General features: G+C 34.4%; 1 protein-coding gene across 2 annotated transcripts in view; it reads right to left on the bottom strand.

Moving 5' to 3' along the window:
- Positions 1-15577, bottom strand: part of LOC145279714 (F-box/WD repeat-containing protein 9-like) — an 89529-nt gene that overhangs the window by 63383 nt on the left and 10569 nt on the right. The window contains exon 1 of one of the 2 annotated variants that reach the window (XM_080131000.1): positions 231-360. The exons of the other annotated variant lie outside the window; for it this stretch is intronic. The gene's annotated coding sequence lies outside the window, so the exon portion shown is untranslated. Of the gene's footprint in view, positions 1-230; positions 361-15577 lie in introns of those variants that run through there. 2 annotated transcript variants of the gene reach the window in all.

Here is a 15577-nt window from a genome sequence, read left to right as displayed (position 1 = left end):
CCTCGACATAATTATATTCAAAATTTGTCTAATTTTAGATCCATTCATATTTTTCATGTGTAAATACGTTCCACACATTAAAGTAACGATTTTTTTAAAGGTAAAGCAGACAGTTTATTCGTAAAGTTCGTTATATAATAACTCGTATAATTGAAAATTATGTAAATTTAAGGAAATAAAAACTAACCTAGAATTTAAAATAAACTGATAATCTTAACATGTTGACTTACCTTTGGGATTTTTAAGACCCAGTTTAATTCGTTGAAAACATTTTTTTTTTCCGTGAAATGCGATTTATATAGCGTCGGCTGAGTCAGACGGTTACTGGGGTCGTTGCAGAACCAGTCTACGAAAGAAAGCCTCGATTTCGAACTTTTTCAACTTTTTGCAACTTTTTCAAACTTGAATGGGATAAAATGAAAAATAATTTCACTTAATAAGTTTTATTTTAAATCTTAAACTGTGAGTCGTTTATTCACTGTGCATTTTTAAAAAATATATTTATTGGTATTGTTCTAATGTACGGTCACTAATTATTTATAGTATTCAGCCAGTGTTGCCACTTTCACGGTTTTCCCGCTAAATCTGGATATTTCGTTTGCAATCTAGCGGGGAAATTTTTGATCTAGCGGCTAGGGGCTCTTTTCTAGAAAATCTGGAGATATTTGACGCTCACACACACCTGCAATTTTAGATTAAAAAGTAAAGAAAAGCGCCTGAAAATACTTTAAACTAAATTCATTCATGTATGTAGAAAAGTAACATTTATTGTCTTTGATAACAATTATTTGACTAGTTGTTTTGTTTTTTTACCATTTTTTTCGGCTAACCATTTTTAAACTCACTATAAAATCGATTTTTCCAAGTATATTTTATGGGGGGGGGGTAATTCCAGCCTCTGTAGTTTAAAATACGATCTAAGCATTCCCCTTAATTTACAAGTATTTATTCACTTCGTTAAAGTGTAAAAAAGTTAACAGTCGAAAATTGTAAAAAACAAGCAACAACACACACACACACACACACACACACACACACACACACACACACACACACAACAACAACAACAACAACAAACTTATACGAAACACAGTAGAATTTAATTATCTACCGACCTATATAATTTAAAGTGCTAAAACAAAGTTTTTTTGTTTTTTTTTCTAATTTCAAAATAGTGATTTTTACACACTGAATGAAAAATAAACAAATGGCCGCTTATCCTTTAACGGGTAGGGAGGCTTAATACTTCAAAAGTGGTAAACAAACGGCTTATTTTACCACTAACCGATAGTTCGAGTTGCACTCCCAAATTTAGGGTTAATTGTAGCCATAGATTTTTTATACAATTTTCAAAAATGAAGTCCCCAATGGTTAAGCAACAAACAACCAGTTATTTGTTCCTATTTACAATGTCTCCCCACGGGACAGAGTTAGACACCAGGGTCGTTTTTTAATGTGGAGAAAAGGAACAAAAATAAAAATTGTCTCAGTCATGAAGGATTTCTCCTCCACTGACAGAGAACAAGAAATTGAAATGCAGCACCTGAAGAACAAATACTACACTTTGATCTTGACCCGAAGGCCATACAATGTAAACACTGTGCCAGCATGTATGATACTTGGATTTTACTGCGTTTGATATGAGGTATTTGTTGATTTTTGTTATTGTTTACAATTTATCGACTGTTTACTATTCTACACTTTAATGAATGACAATGTTGTTCCAGTATGGCACAATCACGTTGACACATCAGTTCTGGCTAGATCACCGTACCAGATGGGTGACCATTTGGGAAGGCTAGGCGCTGTATGTCCCTTCTGGGAAAGTTGGGCATGGGGCCAGCACCCTCATCCTGTAAAAAAAAAAAAAAAAAAAAAGAACTCCTCGCTACTAAAACATCTACAAAAGTTGTAGATGGCTTATGCCCCTCCAGGGGCTACAGGGCTATGAGAGAGAGAGAGAGAGAGAGAGAGAGAGAGAGAATGTTGTTCCTACTTACTTGCCTCCCCAAATAGTCAACATTCATGATTTTACTTATTTTTACTAATTTTCTCAACGTTTATTATTCTATTTAATTATCACTGTGAACCACCTTTTTTAAGATGCAGCATATGCTAACACCTCAGCAAAGTTTATTGCGTTTATTATTGAGCAAACGCTAACAACAGAAAGTTTTCCATCTGTGAAAAATAAATATTTACTTATTTTTCTCCGATGGAAAAGGTCGGTTTTTAATGTAGTGAAAACCCCGCTACCCCCCAAAAGAGGCACTCTGGACTGAGGTAATATCTATTTTTTTAATCTTCTCCTTCATTGATTTGTAGCAGTTAACAACTATTTACTGTAAGCGGATCAATGCCCGGTGCCAAAGTAATTTGGCCGCACTGACCAATCGGTTGGCAGGGCGCATTGATTTGAGCTGTCCCCTTAAGAACTATTGTTAGCCCTTTGGTATCTCAGCTGCTGCTATTGCCGGAGGGACGCCAGCAAGCAACCTATACAGACCTCTCTCACTCACTCCTCCCATTGCTACTTGTTGAGGACTGCAGTCTGATGACAGACGACACTTTAAAACAGACATTTATACTTTCTTTCTTTCTCTCCAGTATGAGATACAATCTTGCCTTTTCTAAATAAACCCTTTGTTGTTGTTGTTTTGTTAAAAGAAATGTCGTTTGGCCTTGTGTTTATTTAAGCAATTATTTCCCAATAAAATGGTGACCTGAAACGAACACAGACCTTTTGATTACAAAGCGGCATTTCTTTTTTTGAGCAAAATATAAAAAAATGACAAGGGACCAAATCAAAGGCAGAATGACTGGAAGAAATATTTTTTCACGAAAAGAACTTCGACGAAAACAGCAAGAAAGTTATTCATTTTTCCTTTTGTCGCCATACAGTGCGTAAAAAAATCGAAGAAAACAATAACAAAAAAAAAAAAACTTTGAAGCGGGTTTCCCGTCTCTCTCTCTCTCTCTCTCTCTCTTCTAAGAAAACAACAAAACAAAACAAACTAACAAAAAAAAGAAAAAAAATACTGAAGAATTTTGTTTAAAAAAACAACCGGAAAATAAACAAAAAAAAGAACAACCCCTTCTCCCCCCCCAAAAAAAAAACAGAAAGCGAAAAACATTTTGTTTACGAATAGTTTGTTTTTCTTTATGCACTAATCAATCACGAGCAGACGACATTTTGCCTTCCATTTTCTTAAGAGACCAACTACTACATCCTGCAACGCAACAAACTCAAACTATATATATATATATATATATATATATATATATATATATATATATATATATATATATATATATATATAAACTCAAGAACTTTGTTCCAAAAATATTTATTTATTTATTTTTTTTATGGCCAACTACACTGTAAGTACAGTATTCACTTCATATTTCACACACACACACACACACACACACACACACACACACACACACACACACACACACAATTCTTAAATCTTTCCTTTCCCAATACATACTATTACTATTATTTATTTTTATCTTACTTGTAATTCTTCTGATTTATTTTCCTTCGTTTTTCTATCTCTCATTCGTGTCTCTTTGAAGAAGCTTTTTTTTTTTTTCACTTTTCGACTTTTAATTTTTTGGTCTGTTCATTTTACTTAATCTAATGTTTACCACCTGGTCTGCTTATGCGGATGACGTCCGAGTTTGGTTCGCTCAGCTCGAGTCGTATTTTTCAGCAAACGACGTTAAAGAACATCGGCAATTGCCAATATTATTTAGTGCATTCCCTGCATCGTTGACGCCAGTGGTCAAAGACTTGATCACTGACACCTCTCCTAACTCCACATACGACTTGATAAAATGGGAGGTCCTGCTCCCGACGTCAGTGTCAGCGGAAAAACGCTTCCAAACGTTAGTCCACGACGAGCTCTTGGGAGACCGTTTGCCTAGTGAGCTAATCCGGCGAATGAGAGAGTTAGCTGAAGACGTCCCTGCTGACAGTGCCCTTATAAAAGAGCTTTTCTTTCCAAGGCTGCCGGCACAGGTGAAAGCCATTTTAGCTCCAATGTTGGAAAAAAAACTCTGTCAACGTTGTAACGGCATCAGCAGATAAAGTTATGGACTTTACCAAGGGTCGTACCACTGCAGCTATCCCCCAGACTTCGGCTGAAGTCTCTATGCTGTCAGCCAAAGTTAGGGACACAAGTCAAGAAGCCACTTCCTTGGCTATACTTGACACTCTCGAATGGCTTACCAGAAAGGTGAGGAAGCTGAGTGTGGCCAGATCACAATCACTCAGATGCCACTAACAGAGTCGTTCGCCATCCCCACATCACCGTCGTCACTCTAGCAAGCCAGGACTATGCTTTTATCATAATCGTTTTGGCAAGGACGCACGGTGCTGTACAATGCCCTGTTCGTATTTGAACCAGGGAAACGATTGTCTGGAGAACTGTGCACGGCACATGCCCCACAGACCACCCACAACCGTGCCTATTTTATCACTGACTCTTTATCCCAAGCGCATTGCTTGGTTGATACAGGAGCAGCTTGCATTTGGCCTCTGAAACTCCTCACAGAGAAGCCGCCAGTTTCACCCATCACACTGCAAGCAGTAAATCACTCATCTATTCCCACGTACGGTCAAATTTCTCATTCCCTTGACTTGGAATTACATAGAGACTTTATGTAGGTTTTTACAATAGCTGATTTGCCCTATCCCATAATAGGCACAGACTTTCTGCATCACTTCAACCTATTAGTTGAAATACGCAGACAACAGTTGATAGATGCTAATACAGAACTTTCCGTCACAGGTTCAAAATCGAACTTCACATCTATCAGCCCTGTATTTTTCATCGTTTCTGCTGATGATCCATATCATATATTATTAAACTCCTACCCGGAGTTAACTAACTTGAATTTTGTTGTGAATGAACCATCTCACTCAACAGCTCACCATATTGAGACCACAGGTACTCCTGTAGTCTCACAACCTCGACGCCTCCCTGCTGACAAACTTAAAGCAGCAAAGCAGAGTTCAACCATATGCTGCAACTAGGAATCATACGCCCCTCGTTCAGTCCATGGGCTTCCCCTTTACATATGGTCCCAAAACGTTCTGGAGATTGGTATCCGACTGGGGACTACCGACGATTGAATGCCACTACGGTACCCAATCGTTACCCAATCTCACACATACAGGACTTCACTTCTTCACTGCACGGTTGTGAGAACTTCTCCAAATTAGATTTGGTTAAGGCATACCATCAGATTCCTGTGAATCCAGCCGACATCCCGAAAACTGCTGTAACAACTCCGTTTGGAGCGTTTTAATGTTTAACTATGCCTTTTGGTTTGCGAAACGCGGCTAGTACCTTTCAACGCTTCATGGACGAGATAGTGCGTGATTTAGACTTCGTCTATAACTACATAGACGACATTCTAATGGTAAGTGCCTCACCTGAGGAAGATGTCACTCACCTCCGTCTACTGTTTGAACGGTTTCAACAGTACCAGGTTAGAATTAACCCTGGTAAATGTGTTTTTGGTGCTTCAGAGTTAGTTTTCCTGGGCCACATCATCAGCCCACAGGGTATATCTCCCTTACCTGAAAAGGTTAAGGCTTTACAAGACCTTAAACCACCCACTTCACTTCGCCAACTAAGGCACTTCCTCGGCCTGCTAAATTACTGCATACGCTTCATCCCACACTGTGCGGATCTCTTGTCGCCTCTTTCTGACTTGTTACGTACCAGGAAGAAGAAAAATGAGCAGATTTCACTGAATGATATTCAGCTGAAAGCCTTTAAAGAAGTGAAGGAGAAACTAGCAACACACATATTACTTGCACATCCTGTGCCTGATGCCCAGTTTTCACTGGTTGTGGATGCATCGAGCACAGCTGTAGGTGCAGTGTTGCAACAACAGCACCAACAACAACTACAACCCCTTGCATATTTTTCGAGGCAGCTGAAACCGGCAGAACAATGGTAAAGCACATTTGGCCGTGAACTCCTGGCTATGTACCTCGCAGTGAAACACTTTCAGCATTCACTCAAGGGCCGACAATTTGTGATCTACACTGATCACCGTCCGCTTAGATGTAGCAGTTAACAAACTATTTACTGTAAGCGGATCAATGCCCGGTGCCAAAGTGATTTGGCTGTACTGACCAATCGGTTGGCAGGGAGCATTACTTACAGTAAATAGTTTGTTAACTGCTACAAACTAAGGATAGAAAAGATAAAGTATAGTATCAGAACAGATATTATACTTTAACATTAATTTTATTGGGAAAAGTAAAAATAATACAAATAAGCAGAAAATAAAAGGATATCATAAAAATTGACAAATATTTAAATCATATATTTTTTTTTCATTTTTAAAATATTCAGAGCAGATAAAAATATACTCGATTTTGAATGGTGGACATGAAAATGTAAAGTAACAGCCTTATTTCTAAGGCTTTTTTATCGTTTAGGACTCAAGAATGTTAAGTTTTTTTTTTTTTTTTTTTTTTCTATGGGAGATAAATTCTGCGTGTTTTACTTTTAAGGGAATTTTGTGTGGTTTTACGATATTGTGATTCATAATTAGGGATTTATATATTAAAGATTAGTTACCAGCCACAAAAAGTTAGAATGTCCTAGAAATGAGGGATCATTTTAATAAATTTATATGAATAAAATGATCTCCCGCTTTAAATTCTAAAATATTTTTTTGAAATATTCACACATAATCGCCTAAAAAAGCAGAATCTCATTTTTTGGAAGGGGATTGCTAAGGGTCCTCATCTGCTTTTAAATATAGTTGTAATTTATTTTTTAAATTGACAAACTTAATGTTTTCTCTTTATATATATTCCCAAAGATTTTCATGTGCTATTTCTCCCTTTATACATTTGTGCTATTTTTACCCCCTCCTCCTTACGAATGGTTAAAAAGTCTATCAATTAATTCACATATAAATTTGGTGTCTATGTTTTGCAGGTTTTAAAAAAAATATATCTTATTTTGCAAATATTAATTCATCCGATATTTATGGAGAATTTATTTGGCAATATTCAATATTTAGGTACGCCATTATTGTGATGTTCAATTTGTAATATATTTCAATTTAACTTTTAGTATAGACATTGTTTGATTTTATGATTTGTTTCTTGCAAAACAAAATATACCCCCTCCGAAAAACAGGTAAAACTAGCTGATAAAATGTGAAAGCCTTCTGTGGAGCTAACCGCTTCAATATAATTCCAGAAATATATAGTGAGAAAACACGGGACATTTTGTATATTAAATATACTATACTCATAATATTTTTATGTAGGATAGGAAGTTAAAATATGGTATTTTTCGTTTTGGGAGATTTTTTTGTTTTGAATTAGCGGTTTTTTACAATTTCACACGACAAAAGTTAAAAATCTAGCGATTTTCTAGAGATTTCTTTTCCCTGATCTAGCGAGTTTTTAAAATCTCAGTTGGCAACACTGTTTTCAGCAGGGTTTTGGCATTCCGCTGCTCTCAAATAATTTGTGTGTTTGTTTTTGTTTACATTGGTGAGCTTTTAAATCAACGCATTGTATGTGAAAATATTATTCCGTACTTACGTGTCGCGACGGAATTTGTATAAATTCTAAAATTACGAAAAATTATCCAGTAGATGATGATGTGCTAGCAGTATTTTAAATAAAGTCAACCACAATTACGTTCCCAGATATCATGTTTAAAGATGACGGACCGTTAATTTAAGTCAAGGAAGGGTTACTCTACTCCCTGTTTGTCATACCGAATTGTATTGGTTGCATACTTCTTCCTCATTAAAACATACGATACAACTCGATAATTCGATAAATTCTATTTTTACTTGTAATTTTCCTAGTGGGTCATTTTTCGTAAATTTTATAATTTATACTAATTTCGCGGCAAATGTGTAGTTTAGCGGCGTAAATTATTTGACAGACAAAAAGTTATAGAAATTATTTATTTTTTATATAAAACATTATTAGACCCAAAGGTTGAAATAAAACCAGAAAAAAATTCAATTTTATTATATTTTTCATCATTTTTTTATTAGACTTAAATCTACGACAATCGAGGCCGCCATATTGCTTTTAAAATGTAGCCTTTTTAAGGAGCGGCCTTTTTAAGGCCAAATTTGCCCTTTTTTACACTCTTCGAACTCTTTTGGCCGCCATTTTTGTAATGAAAAAGCTCAAAAAAAGCCCAATTTGATATTAAAAAGGCCAATCTGTCAAACCTTAGAAAAGACAAATTTAAAAAACAATATGGCGGCCTCGATTGTCGTACATTTAGTTTAATAAAAAATATTGAAAAAAATAATAAAAATATAATTTTATAGGGTTTTATTTCAGCGTTATGGTCTAATAATGTGTTTTATATAAAAAATAAACAGTTTTATGATCTTTTTTTTGTCTGTAAAATAATTTACACCGCTAAACTACGCATTTGCCAATTTCCCTATGACACATAAATATGTAATGTTTTCACCTGAAATGCGTTGATTTAAAAGATCGCCAATGTAAACAAGCACGATAATAATCAGTTATAGCAAGTTAAGTTTCGACAACGCGAAGCACAAACAAGTAATGTGTATTTGAATACAAACTGTCCGAAAAGAGAACATGGGGAACGGTTAGTCAATAGTCAGAAGTTAAACTAGTGACGGGATTTCAATTATCAAAATTACCCAATTTTACTTATCATTAAGGCTAAGGCTCTGACAACAGAGCATATGCTTTTCATTGTTTTTACTCTCGAGTATATATCCGACACAGTTAGACACAATTAATCAACCGAGGATCACATCACTCTACATAAAAGAAAACATATAAGATATCAATGGATATATACCTGAGAATCAAAACAAGGAAAAGAATATGCTGTTGTCATAGCCCTACTACTGATCATTCATTGTCATGAACCAAAACAAAATTGCTCGACGAATTACTTATATATCCAGAGTTATGTCCCTTGAACCATATTCCAATTTATTGGAGTTTATAATACTCATTTATTTGTCAATGATTGTTTCCCTTGGACCGTAAATGGTCGCATGGATTGCAAACAGGAAACCCCTATGGGTAACGTGCAGTGTTGCCAACTGAAAATTTCAAAACCCGCTAGATGGGTGGGAGGGGGTGAATCTTCAGAAAAGCGCTAGATTTTAAACTTTTTGTCAGTTCCTATTTACTTGCCTCCCCACAAGGGCAGAGTTAGACACAAGGTCGGTTTTTAATGGGGGGAAAATTCAGCTCTCCCAAAAGGGGCACTCTGGATAGGAATAAAAATAGAAATTATCGCAGTTCTGAAAGATTTTTCCTCCACTGACCGAAGACAGAAAATATGATACTACATTGATCTTGGTCAGCAGTGTTGCCAGCCAAGTGAAATTTTCAAAAATTGCTAAATTGAAAAAAAAAATCTAAAAAAAAAAAACCCCGTAGATTTTCACTTCCTTCTTTATATAAAAATATTATTAATATACATGTTTTCTCTCTGTATATATACTTGTGGATTATACTGAAGCGCTTAGCTTCCAAATTTTATCAGAATTTTATTTGTTTTTCGCAGTAGGGTGTATTTTGTTTTACAGGAAGCAAATCATAAAATAAAACAGCGTTTTAAAAATTTAATGAAAATTTTACAAATTAAACATCGCAATAATATCTAATTATTGAATATTGTCAAAGAAATTCTCTGTAAATATCAGAAAAATGCATATTTGTAAATTTTTTTTTAAAAATATGTCAAATGACAGACAACAAATTTATATTAATTGATCGATTTTAGAGCTGTTCTAAAAGGAGTCTTGGAGTAGCTAAAAATCGTTTAATATGAAAATCTTGCGTATTTATCAAAATCTTGGGGAAAATATATACAGGGAAAGCATAAGTTTGTTGAATCAAAAGCTAACTTGTATCTATATTTAAAAGTAGATGGAGACCCTTAGCTAACACCCACTACCTCAAAACTGGAATTCTACTTTCTTAGGCAATTATGTGTGACCCCCCCCCCTACCTCACCGGAAAAAATATTTAAGAATTTAAAGTAGGCATCACTTTTTCATATAAATTTATATTAAAATGATCTGTCATTTTTTTTTTTTACCATTTTAGCTTTTGGAGCAGGTAACTAATCTTTTATCTGTCTAATCCTGTCTAAAAAGTAAAGCACACAGAATTCATGCAACCAGATGCAAATGACAGAATAAACAAATGAGCCAGGGGCTTTGATAATGAGCACACTCGTACTTCCATTAACTCTAAGCATAATGAACACACTGATTGGCAGAATATTGGGAATGTTATCCAGTCCCATACTCTTTCCAGTGTCAAGTTTATTCGGTTTCACAAAAAACAATATCTGGTATGAACCGAATATCAGTAAGTAAGGATGTACAATTGTCGATGGGGCAGATAACTAATCTTTTATCTCTGTCTAACCCTGTCTAAAACACACAGTTCATCTTTAATAGCAAAGAAATGGTTAACAGTTCTGAGTTCTTAACCGTTACAGAGGTCTACAAATGGGGGAAGGGTCATTTTACATTAAATTAGGCAGTACTTTTCATGTCTACCATTGAATTCACAACCGAATATATTTTTGTCTGCTCTGACTATTTTAAAAATCGAAAATCTTTATTTTATGATTCAAGTATTTTCTGACTTCAAAATATATTATTTGCAGTGTATTTTTATTTTTCAAAATAGAATAAACGTTACAGTATCTGTTCTGATACTAAACTTTATCTTGTCTGTCCACTATCAGTGAAGGAGAAATCCTTCTAGATTGAGGATTAAAAAAAAATTTTGTCTCAATTCTGGGTGCCTTTTTTCTAAAGGAGGTGGAATTTTCACCTTTCACCACATTAAAAATCGACTTAGTGTTTAATGTTGCCATTGCAAGTAAATATTGCGATTTTTTTTTTTTTTACATGTGGAAAACTACTTCTTTTTTTTTGCCCTGTCGGTGGGGCATTAGAATACGCCGACTGCCCCCCTGCAGAGGGTAAAAGTCCCTCAATGGGGGTCCTGGATATGACCTTAAACTATATCCAGTGGTGAGGCCCCAGCTTGTGGGCTTTGGGGAGTGTGGAGCCACCCTTTAATTACCATTGCTCCCAGGTCCACTCTGACCCGGAGTGGTAGTACCTGTTAGGGTCCCAACTATGGGTTAAATAGAAACCGACGTGAAAATAACAAATATATTCTATTAAAAAAAGAATTCTTCAAAATCTTTGGATTCGGCATTAAATAACCCGAAAAGGGTTGATATGTCGTAAAACAAAAACAACCAACCAACTTCTTTTTTTTTTAAAGTTCACTCTACAAATAAATTCAATAAACTTTTTAAATAAAATACCTATGTTTTAGTTGAGTAAAACTACTGTAACAGCATGAACTGTAGTTGCTATAGTGGACACATCTTGTCATAGAAAAGGTGATCTGCATTGACAATTAAATATAATAAACGTTGGAAGAATTAGTAAAAATAGATGAAAAAAGACATGAATTTTGCTCCTTTGAGGAAGCAAGTAAATAGAAACAACCATGTCAATTGTAAAAGTGAAAAATAGTTAACAGTTGAGAAATCACAAGCAACAATAAAAATTAACAAATGCCTTATACCAAACACAGTAAAATTTAATTTTCTTTTATAGGTGCTGAAACTGTTTTTTAGCTGTCTTTACAACATGTGGGAAATAAATGGTTGTTAATCGCTTAACCGTTGAGGCTCCATTCATGAAAAATTGTCGAAATCTATGACTAACTAAATTTAGTGGTGCACTGGTGCAACTCGAACTTAGAGTTAGTGGTAGAATAAGTCATTTTGTTTACAACATTTCAGGAAATAAACTCTCCTCGCTCTATTAAGCAACAAGGAGCCATTTGTTTTGTTTTTTCTTTAGTGTGTAAAGACTGTGTTGAAAAGCATAATATTTGGCATAAAAACCTTTAGAGTTTCAGCACATTACAAGTATATAGGTTGGTCGGTAATTCAATTCTATTGCATTTGCTATGTCTTTTATTTTTACTGTTTCGATTTTTTTTTTTAATTGTTAACTTTTGTATACTTTTACTGAGTAAATACTTATTTTAAATTAAGTGGGATGCTTGGATCCTATTCAAAACTGTATAGGCGGAAACATCTCTTCCCTCATCAAAGTACATAGGAAAACTGATTTTATAGCGTTTTTTTTTTTAAGAATGGTTAACAGAAAAAAAAAAAAACGATGAAAGAAACAAATAATTGTTACCACAAGCAAAAGCTATTTTTCTACCTACCCAAATGAGTTTTGTTTCGATTTTAAAGTATTTTCAATCATTTTTATTAAAATTTTTATCTTAAATTGCAGGAGTGTGGGTGTCAAGATCTCCAGATTTTCAAGAAAAAAAAAAACGCTAGCCACTAGATTAAAATTTTACTCACTAGATTTAAAATGAAGTTTCAGATATAGCAGGAAAACTGCTAAATTGGCAACACTGGTCACATGAGCCTGTTTATAACTCGAACAATTTTTCTCAAATATGTTTATAGGAGCTCTTTTTAATAGATAATGTTAAGACAAACTCTTATCATATTATTGATAGCAACCAGAATATCACATGACACTGAAAACAAAACCTTTAGAAACGACAACGAAAAGTATTTAATATAAAGTTATCTACACTGTTTGGTATAGGCTGACGAAAGCTGGATAGTGTCCAAGTGAAGAAATGAAATAAGAAAACTTTTTGACTATTGAAAATGTAAAATCCGTTCATCTTCATGTAAACCTTGCTGATTCTTGAGCATCTTTGACAAGGTCTGGCATGAAGATTTTATGAAAATTAAATCCTACGATATTTCTGGATGAATACTTAATATAATCAGATCTTTCTTAAATAAAAGTCCATGTTGTCCCCAATGGCCATACATCCAAATATGATATTAATGCAGGTGTGCCTTTATTATTCTTGATATTTATAAACGACTTTCTTGATAAAATTGTGTCCGAGATGGGTATATTTGATGATGACACCATGCTTTATGAGGGAAAAACGAATGTGCACATATCCAAGGCAATGGCTGAAACCTTATAAAACGAGCTTCAGTTTATAGTGGAATGGGGTCGTAAATAGATAACATTTAATGGTACTAAGAATAAGCTTCTTTCCTTTAACAATTACAAGAAACCTTTTACACTACCGATAATATTAATAACACCCTACTGAAGAGCTTATCATTCAAACTCTTCACTTTAACATTCACAGGCAACATTAACTGCATTGAGGACATTGTCAAAGCTGCTTCAAAGAAAGTGGGCTCCTTCTAACGTGCTATAAAATTACTCACACCTGAGAGTATCCTATATCTCTACCAAATCACCATTCGCCCATGTATGGAGTATTGTTGCCACATCTAAAACTAGTCTCTTTCTTTTAGAAAGGGTTCAAAAGAGTTTCTAATCTAATAGATCTCACACTATCAAGCAAGCTCCAACCCCTGTCCCATTACTGCAATATTGCATCCCTGTGTCTGTTTTATAAGTAATTTAATGAAGTGTGCCCTTCTTCTTCTTCTTCTTCTTCTTCTTCTTCTTCTTCTTCTTCTTCTTCTTCTTCTTCTTCTTCTTCTTCTTCTAGTATCGTGGTATGTTCATGCTGTAGATGAAATCATGGGTAGTGTTTCTCCATAGGTTTCGGTCCATTGTTGGTCCGATTCCTCTGAAGACATCACATGATTTTGAAGTTTGCAGAATTCACGAGATAGTTTAAAGCCCAGAGTATAGTAATAGAAAGTTTAGAAGGATTAGAAGTTTTAGAAGTATCTAGAAGGCCCCAGAGGGTTTTGCAATAATCTAGAATGGGTTAAGATCCCATATAAATAAAGGTGGAGAGGGAAACAGATCAGTTATCAGTTTGTACCCGTTAAGATAACTCCGGTATCTGATTCATGGATAAGTCCAGCCAAAAGAATCCAAAACACACAAAAGAAAATGCATCCCTTCAACCCACGAAAAATTGCAGAAAATGCCCTCTGGACTAGTGGTAAATACAATTTTGAAATATTCTCATTGACCAAACTTTTAAAAGAAAAACAAAAAGGAATCTTATTGTCATTGAATTTCGATATAAACAGAGTGAATAGTCACTCAAATCTTGTCTGTTAGCGGTTCTTAACTTTGACTACCTCCCTTCTCCTCTCGTAACCCTCTGCTTCCTCGTCCTAGTTTTCGACCTGAGTTTCAACAAGCTGTCTTTTCCTAGAAATCATCCAAAATGACTGTATTTTTTGTTAACCGTCCTTTTTCGTTTGTTTTGTTATTGTTGTAAATATTTGTGAACAAACCTTTTTGTTAATTTTGTTATTGTTGAAAATAAAGGAAAATATCATTTTCCAAAAACCATATTTCATATCGTCCATATTTTTAATTGTTACACCTTTGAACATAACACATCCTAGCGACAATATACCTTGTTTGGGTTGAATAGGATTATAAATATAGTCAAGTGAGTCAAGGCAGAAAGCAGATTAGTTGCTTCGAGGAAACTTTCTGCTCTTTGTCTGTGATTCCTAAATGGGTTGAAGTAGTTCTTCAGAGGACAGAGGAAATAAATGCGCCCTGCCAGCTAAGTGGTCAGTATGTAGCCAAATTACCTAAAAGTGACAGTTTTCCGAGAAAGAAAATAAGTCATTATTGATAACAGCCAGACGTTCTCTAAGCACAAATTTATAAATTTCTTCATTCTGTAATTAAACCATCTTCGTGAACATTACTACATTATATTTGGTAACAATTAGTGTAACAGAATTGTTTGTTCTACTTGGGGTTGTCTAGGATCAATAAATCTAAATTACAATGTAACATTTGATCTCTTTGGACTATTTTTCAACATAATTTCTCTTCATATTATTGTAACAGCGAGTGCAGAGACGAATTTTTTGTTCTACTGTGCATTATCCAGGAACAATGAATCTGAGATTACACTATTAAATTTAAAATCGATAGCTCTAATATATAAATTACATTATGATGTAAACACATTAAAACAAGAAAGAGAAATGAGCTGTGTAGAGGATAAAAAATGGTTAAGAAAGACAAAAAAAAAAAAAAAAAATGGAAGAGAAGGAAAGAGAAAGATAAATAGATGGAGTTTTAATTAAGAAATGTTACATTTAACTTTTATAGTTTTATATAGACCCGGACAACAGCGGGTAGCCATGCTAGTTATTGATAACTGACACATCTTTTCATCAAAGCACAAATTTATAAACTTTCTCATTCTGTAATTACACCATCTGTTGTATATCCATCTTCATTACTTGCCAAAGTAAAATTGCTGGTATTTATACAGAATAAGGACCATACTTTCGTCAGAATTTTCTGGGCAATTTATATAAAATTGCAAAAGGTACCAAACTAAAGTTTTGTGATTTTTCTTTATGCAAGTGCTAGCCAAATTTTTCACTGAAAAATGTTTTGTGATTACGAATATAATTCAATAATTGAAAAATAAAAACAATATTTTTTTTTGTTGTTACAATGGATAATTATTGAACAATATTTATGAAACTTAATTAAGAAAATT

This window comes from Euprymna scolopes, chromosome 7 (assembly GCF_053919585.1).
Source record: "Euprymna scolopes isolate OS-2025 chromosome 7, ASM5391958v1, whole genome shotgun sequence".
Classification (NCBI taxonomy): Eukaryota; Metazoa; Mollusca; class Cephalopoda; order Sepiida; family Sepiolidae; genus Euprymna; species Euprymna scolopes.
This window is presented reverse-complemented; position numbering and strand designations above follow the sequence as displayed.